Genomic DNA, 8,057 nt, shown 5'->3' with positions numbered 1-8,057 from the left:
GGGACAGATAGGTGAGTTCCAAAGTAGTGTGTATCCACAGAATCAACTGTGGTATGGGAAAAAAATATGCTTATACTAGAATGTTTAGGTATGTTTAGCCAGAGTCACTCTTCATCCTAAAAGGAGAAGCATGAAGATTTGGTCATATTTAACATGGAGACTGGCATATGCTTCACTCTACCAGCCCACGACACCAAGGGAAGCCACAGGGCCCTGAGGAACGCGGGACAGGAGCTCCACACCACAGGGAGACAGGCAGGGCCACCTCCCTGGTTTGGCTGCTCTCGGCAGGCTGTGGTATCCTGCAGTACACTCATGCCTGTCATCTCACTCATAGCCAGAGCAAAAATCTTCGCGATGGTCTGTGAGGCCCAGCGGGATCTGGCCTTGCGTGAAGTCTCTGAGCTCCTGTCCAACTCCTCTTGTTCATTTCTCTCCAGCCACTCGGGGCTCCTTGTTCCTTGCACAAGCCAGGCACATTCCTGCCCCAGGGCTTTTCCACTGGGTGTTGACTCTGCCTGCGATGCTCTTCCCCTAGATAACTGTCTAGCTGGCTCCGTCACTTCTTTTGGGTCTTGATTTAATGTCACCTGTGTCCAGTGGGTTTGCAGCTTATACTCCTCATGTTTATGTGAATCCTCACAGAAGGAGGATAGCGGCTGAAACTTCTGCACAGAAACTGCTTCTTTCACTTCACATGCTAGCATTACATTCAAGCAAATAAGAAAATAGCAAAGCTGGTGCTTCTCCTACTACTCAGACAAGTTGTTAGCCTCATTAGAAGTAAATGTAATGACAGTCCAATCTAGCTGGGTGTGAAAGAAGAAATTAAAACAATTTGAAATTATTAGAAGACGCTTTTTTTTTTTTTTTGAGATAGTTTCACTCTTGTTGCCAAGGCTGGAGTGCAATGGCACGACCTCAGCTCACTGCAACCCCCGCCTCCTGGGTTCAAACGATTCTCCTGCCTCAGCCTCCCGAGTAGCTGGGACTACAGGCATCTGCCACCACGCCCGGCTAATTTTTGTATTTTTAGTAGAGACAGGGTTTCGCCATGTTGGCCAGGCTAGTCTTGAACTCCTGACCTCAGGTGATCCACCCACCTTGGCCTCCCAAAGTGCTGGGATTACAGGTGTGAGCCATCACACCTGGCCCCTAGAAGACCCTTTGAAATATGGATTTATATCCTCAGTCATCAACAACAAGCCTTGGCCTCTGTGTATATTATACTTTAAAATATCGGGTAATAATAGACATATATGTATTTTATTTATTTATTTATTTATTTAGGGACAAGGTCTCATTCTGCAGTGGCACAATCATAGCTCATTGCAGTCTCAACCTCTTGGGCTCAAGTGATGCTCCCTCCTCAGCCTCTCAAGTAGCTGAGACTACAGGCATGTGCCACATGCCCAGCTAATTTTTAATTTTTTTTGTAGAGTTGGGATCTTGTTATGTTACCCAGGCTGGTGTCAAACTCCTGGATGTGAGGGATCCGCCTGCTTCAGCCTCCCAAAGTGCCGCCATTGCAGGCATGAGCCACCATGCCTGGCCATGTATGTGATTTATAAATAAAGAAATCAATAAATATACATCTAGTAGGGAGTTGTCCTTAAATTTTTCCCTATGGGGATGGTGAGATTAAAAAGTGGTTTTGAGATGAATGGTATAGGCGATCGAGACCTCTACTATATTTGAATTTTGAGTTTGTGAGCTACCTAAAAATGAGAGAGAGAGAGAGAGACAGAGAGGCATGGTGTGGTGGCTCATGCCTGTAATCCCAGCACTTTAGGAGGCCGAGGTGGACGGATCATGAAGTCATGAGTTCGAGACCAGCCTGGCCAATATGGTGAAACCCCATCTCTACTAAAAACACAAAAATTAGCTGGGCATGGTGGTGCAAGTCTGTAGTCCCTGCTACTCGGGAGGCTGAGGCAGAAGAATTGCTTGAACCCGGGAGGCAGAGGTTGCAGTGAGCCAAGATCGCACCACTGCACTCCAGCCTGGGCGACAGAGTGAGACTCTGTTTCAAAAAAAAAAAAAAAAAAAAAAAAAGAAATGAACAGTTAGGACATAATTTTTGTGCTCAGGAATGACAAAACAGACCAGACTGTTTCCTCAAGGGAAGTTAAGCTCGTCTCAGCTTTCAATAAAAGGAAAAAGAAGACATTTTTTAATGGGGTCTTTCCTGTGGGGACCTGGGTGATACAGTGGACAATATCCTCAACATTTTTCCCACAGCAGATGCTGTGAGTTTCATTTGACTGCTTCTCAAAGGACTTTCGAGCGTTCTGTAATTGTTGGCTGTTATTACTGTAAATGCTGTGTCAGTGATTGGGATCTATGTAGTGCTAGGTCCATTCCACAACCAAACAGCTTAGTTTTCACTTTACCCTGTAACTATCAACTGGTGGTTGGATGCTTGGCTGATCATTTTTCATCCTTTGCCTGGCATAGGCATTGGCTTGGGTGCTTCCCCTTTCTTGTGCTCTGATTTCCTTAAATCTGTGCAAAACGCTTGTCATAGTATTGCCTGACAATATATATCAGTCCATATTTTTCTTTATGAATGTTTATTCCACAATTTGATTTACATCGTTGAAGCAGAAACTTTGTGATTTGTTTTCACTGTATTCTCCTGAGACTCCCAGCCGGGTCCCAATCTTCTGACCTTGTGGGTCTCTTCACTGAATGAGGTTTTCTCCAAGGTTGCCTAAGCTGAGACTTTCCTGCCTAACTGAAAACTTGCAACATTGAAGCAAAGAGCTGCTCCTGTGGGTTATATTTTGGGGCATTTCTTCCAGCTCAGATGGGAAATTTGAGATACAGCTGTGTAATGTTTTAGGAATTTCTCCCCTGCTCTCCCTACCACGGTACCCATCAGGTTCTTCCTATGCAACAATTATATGCACTGGCTTTCGAAAAGAGCCCCCAGGATAGGCCCTCTGGTGGAGGGGAGGGGGCCCCATTTTCACGGATGCAGTTACACATGCTTGTGCTTGTGGCCCAGTTGAGACACCTGGGACCTCATTAAGAATGAGGCTTAAGGAAGATGCCAAAGGGCTTTTAAAAGATATGAATCTCTGAAACCACAAAAAACCTTCTGCTCTATATCCGCACCAGGTGAAACCAGGGCTCACCTTTCGCTGACACTCACTGATGTAGCTGCCTTGGTTGTCTGGAAGTGGAAATCCATCCATGTGCGCCAGTACGTGGCCACTGCCCAAGGCCCGCTTCCCATGCGCTCTCCCTCACCCCAGCTGCTCTGGATGCCACAGGAAGCCTCCATTCCTTCCCCACGATCCAGAACCTCACCCCTGGATTAAAGTAGATGGTAAGGCTGACTTTTGCACGGCCTCCCTATGCTGTGGGCCCAGCCCAGGGGCCTCACGTGTCACCCCTCTCAGAGTCTCTTTCCTGCTTGCCCCCCAAATCCTTGATTCCTCTGGGGCTTCATTGTCTCCACTGGAGAGTGCTTTTGCCACTCACAGAAATGACCTGGGGCAAGTCCTCTGGCCTCAGATCATTCACTGCCAAATGGAGATGCTGTGTGAAGTTAAAGAAGAAAAGGACTGAGGTCCTGGGCTTAGCATATGGGAACCTCCCGGTAAGGTGAGCTCCCTCCTCTTCCTTCTCCTCTTCCTTCCCCTTCCCCCACTGTCTTTCTCACTATCATCTTCACCATCATCCTGCAACCTGGGACCCAGTCGTGCTCTCAGCCACTGTTTGCCAAGCTCTGTTAGGGCGGGAGAAGTGAATTAAAGGGCTAGCAGTGCTCAAGTGTGTTCAGGAAGGGTCCAGAGGGGAAGGTGAGAACTTTTATCCTTCCTGCTCCAACCTATCCACTTCTTGAGTCTTGGGGCATGTTCAGGAGAATGAAGGCGTGTTCCAAATTCCCTAGTGACTTCCGGGAAACCTTTCTAGTCTTTTTATCTTGTAAAAGATAGCTTCCTACACGCCTCCCCTTGCTTCTAAACACTTCTTTTGAAGCACAGAAGTGAATAAATGAAGGAAGCTCCCTGCTGGGCCTTCTCTATGCTCTCCTACCCCCTTACTTGTCTGTGTCTTGTAATTGTTATCTTTTCTTGCAAGTCTGATTTCAGAGGCTTTATTAGGTGCTCTGACAGTGGTTCCCAAAGTGGTCTGCACATCGGAATCACCTGGGTAGCTTAAGCAAGTGCAAATGCCTGGTTCCCACGCTCAGAGGTTCTGATTTGGTGGGCATGGGGTGCTGTCGGGGTAGCAGGAGCATTAAAAGCTCCCCAGGTGATTCTAAATGTGTGGCTGAGTCTAGAACCACGGTCACAGCCACCTAACGCCAGAGGGGCACCAGGACACTGGAGAGATTCTTGCTGAGTCTTTTGGTGTGGGTGGGCTGTGGACTGATGAATGAATGGTTTAAGTTAATAAATTGTAAATTTATTAACTTAAGTAAATAAATAATAAATGATAAACTGCCTGTTTATCATTTCCTGAAGGCAGTGGTTCTCAAACTTTAAAGCACAAGAGAATTCCCTGAAAGGCTTGTGTAAACCCAGGTTACTGAGTCCCACACCCAGATTTTCTGGTTTAACAGGTTTGAGGTTGTGCGTTTGTAACCAGTTCCCTGGAAATGTTGTTGCTGTGGGCCCAAGGACCACGCTTTGAGAACCACCACCTTAAAGCGGTGTTTCTCAACCCTCCCTGGGCACTTGTTAATAACCCAAGATTCCTGGGTCCCGCTCTAACCTGCTGGATTGGCTTCGCCAGGGAAGGTGCCTGGACTATTTGGTCACCAGGCATCTTTTGGTTCTTATTGTCAGGGGGCCTGGAACCAAAACCTTAAAACAATACCAAGTGAGGAACCAGACACACAGCCTAGGTTAGAGAAACAAATGTTCGTATTTAGAGTTGACAGTGGCTTAGATGGTAATTCAAAGGAAAAAGCTCCCCCCAACACCCCTAGTGATATTGGGCCTGCAGGTCTGTGTCGAGCTTCAGACATAGGTCTCTGTTCCTCAGGATGGCATTTGGTACAGTTGTCAGGAATAGGCCTACTTTAAACGATACCAAGTGAAATTTAGTAGATGAGGGGGTAAAACCGAATACTATGCTTGGAAACGCTTGGTGATACAGGACAAAAATAAGTACACATCCAAATCCAGGATGATAGTTCACATAACTCCTAACAGAGATATCATTTGTCAGATTGCTTATGCCTATATGCAAGGAGAAATGAATGTCCGTGCACCTTATGCACACAAAGTACCAAAATATGGTGTGAAGCCTGGCCTGACAAATTATGCTTCAGCACGTCGTCCTGGCCTGCAGGCTTCTCAACACGTTTGGCATGTACGCCATCTAGGAAGGCCAAGAGGAGGTGACTGGAGATAAATACGATGTGGAGAGCATTGATGGTCAGCCTGACGCCTTCACCTACTATTTGGATGCAGGCCTTGCCAGAACCACCACTGACAAAGTTTTTGGGGCCCTGGAAGCTATGGATGGAGGCTTGTCTATCCCACAAAGTACCAGACAATTCCCTGGATATGATTCCGAAAGCAAGGAATTTAATGCACAAGTGCATTGGAAGCACATCACAGGCCAGAATGTTGCAGATTATAGGCATCACCTAATAGAAGATGAAGATGCTTACAGGAAACGGTTCTCACAATACATAAAGAACTGCATAACTCCAGACTCGGTGGAGGAGCTCATGCTGCTGTAGGAGAGAATTCACTCTATGAGAAGCCCAAGAAAGAGGCTAAAAAGAAGAGGTGGGACCTGTCTCCCAAACTGTCCCCTGCCTAGAAGAATGATCAGGTAGCTCAAAAGCAGGCAGGCTTCCTTAGAGCTCAGGAGCTCTGAGGTCTGCTGAGTGCTAAACTTAACAATTTTCTATGAGGATTTTTCAGCTAAGGCAATAAACATATTGACGAAGCAGAGAAAAACAAAAGGCTAAAGTGAATATATTAGTAGAGCAATGCTGAAAATGTTCTTTCCTCATATCATAGGACTTTCCCTTCTTTTCATCCCAAACTCAAGCTGTAGACATTACTATTGGGTCTTCCAGTGGATGGCATGAAATGAGTTAGGCAAAGCAATAAATCTCTTGCTGAATATTGGCCAGTATTTTAGGCCTTTTAAAAAATAGAATGTAATTGATCTCAACTTATTTTTGAATCCTATTCAACAAATGGTTTGGAGGCTGGGGAAGAATTTATATTTGAAAGCTAAGGACGTATACCTCAATATTTTCTGGTTTAAAGCAGTTAGCTCAGGCACTTACTGGTCAATGTTCAATCTTTGGGAGTTTCTCTCTCTTCCACCTTCTTCTAGTCAAGCTGGTTTCTGGAATACGGAATGCTTAGGTGTCCAATGTGCCAAGGGAGAGGGGATAGCTGGTCCCTAATTCTGAGGGTCACCTGCCAGTGGTCTTGATGGCCCTGGCCACACTGCTCTGATTATTCCAGCAGCCCTCAGGCCTGCAGGTGATTTTTCTCCCGGGTTGGAAAGTCTTATGCTAGGCTGACAATAGGTCTGTTTCTTAGACCTTCAAATAGACGCTTTCTAAGCCCTGCAGGAAATGTTCTGCTGATGGAGAGGTGGGAATCTGTACACACATTGGTAGATGTCTATGAATTTTCTTGGGCTTGGGAATTTAGATGACTTTTGCTGTATTACAGAACCTGCTTTTTAGTGATTGACCAGGGACAGAATGCAGGTCACTGGCTTCCTGGAGCAGGATTTGGGATGCTGGCTCATCTTCTTTCTCTGTCCCCACCCTATGCTTGGCCATAACTCCGTGCCATCTCTACATGGGGTTTCTTTCTATCTCCATATGCTGATGTTAGCTTCTCCAGATCCAAGAGACAATTTGTTATAGGAAGAACCGACAGAGTTGAGCCAAAATCTGCTGTCTTTAGACTCAGGTCTGACATACACCTCAATTCCTAAAGACTAGAAATGCCAGCCCATGTAGAAAGCATTCTGTTCATGTATGCATTCATGCGTCATGTATTTATGGAGCCTCTGCTGTGCCTTGGCCTTGTGCTAGGCATTTTGTTGGGTACTGCTGACCACAGAAAGGTCCCAGACATAGGCATGCAAAAATTAAATTGCAATACCAGGCAGCCTTTGATTAAGATCAAAGTACCGATGCTCTAAGTGTTAGATAAGAATGTGACTGTGCACTGGAATAGTAAGAGAAGGCTTGTTTGAAACAGTAGGTCTGGGTCAAGCCAAAGCTCAGGGAGGGGAATGAAGTTGACATAGTGGTGAGACAACTGGATAAGACTCTACCCCCCACACTGATGAAGCATTGGCCGTTGCCCTCAGTAGCCCACGAGTGCCCAGGGAAATGAAAGGCTGGGGCAGGTGAATTCTAGTGAGTTGTTAGATGTCACGCTCAGTTACAAACTGGAGGAGAAGATGATGTGGGGAAGACCAAAGAAAGGGATGTGAAACAAGAGGGGAGTGGAGTTTGAATCTGTGCCGCCATTAAGATATTACATTTCATGTTATTTTATCAAGAACAGATGTTGGTGTGAGTCAGATTGATTCAAATGCAGAAAGGCCAAAACATAGATGCACTAAACTTGCAAAGTTTTGGGGAAACTGGGAATTTTATAATCCACTGATTTTAATACTCCATCAGTGTAGTATTCTTACCTAAGAAATGCATAATATGAAGTCTATTTTTCCTTTCATAAAACTTAAGGGTGAAATGTATGAGGGAAGACAACATAGGGAATATTTTTGTAGAACTAGTAGTAAATTCAAGTTATCTGCGCAGCTGGGTATGCTCATTGGACTGACTCCAAAAAGTTATAAAGGGAATATGAGCAAATGCAGCTTTTGCTCCTCAGAGTTCATCAAAATCCATATCTTTTACAATTCTTTTTATGTTGGCCCTAAAATGCTACTTGACTGAAATAATCTTCCCCTCGATAGCAAAGAATGTCTTATAAGCTACAGATTAATTGGTCAACTTGACATTCCATGTTCCCAATAGCTAATGCTAGTGCCCCTTTTCCTAGAACACAGATCTTGTGGATGATTTATGGGTGGGAATGACT

At 45.3% G+C, this 8,057-nt stretch overlaps 1 pseudogene; it reads left to right on the top strand.

Moving 5' to 3' along the window:
- Window positions 1–3,493: 3,493 nt before the first annotated feature.
- On the top strand, window positions 3,494–5,847 carry LOC129488778 (large ribosomal subunit protein uL18-like; annotated as a pseudogene).
- Window positions 5,848–8,057: the final 2,210 nt, after the last annotated feature.

The sequence above is a fragment of the Symphalangus syndactylus genome, chromosome 8 (genome assembly GCF_028878055.3).
Source record: "Symphalangus syndactylus isolate Jambi chromosome 8, NHGRI_mSymSyn1-v2.1_pri, whole genome shotgun sequence".
Taxonomy (NCBI): domain Eukaryota; kingdom Metazoa; phylum Chordata; class Mammalia; order Primates; family Hylobatidae; genus Symphalangus; species Symphalangus syndactylus.
Note: the sequence above shows the minus strand (reverse complement) of the source record. Positions and strands in the feature narration are given on the sequence as shown.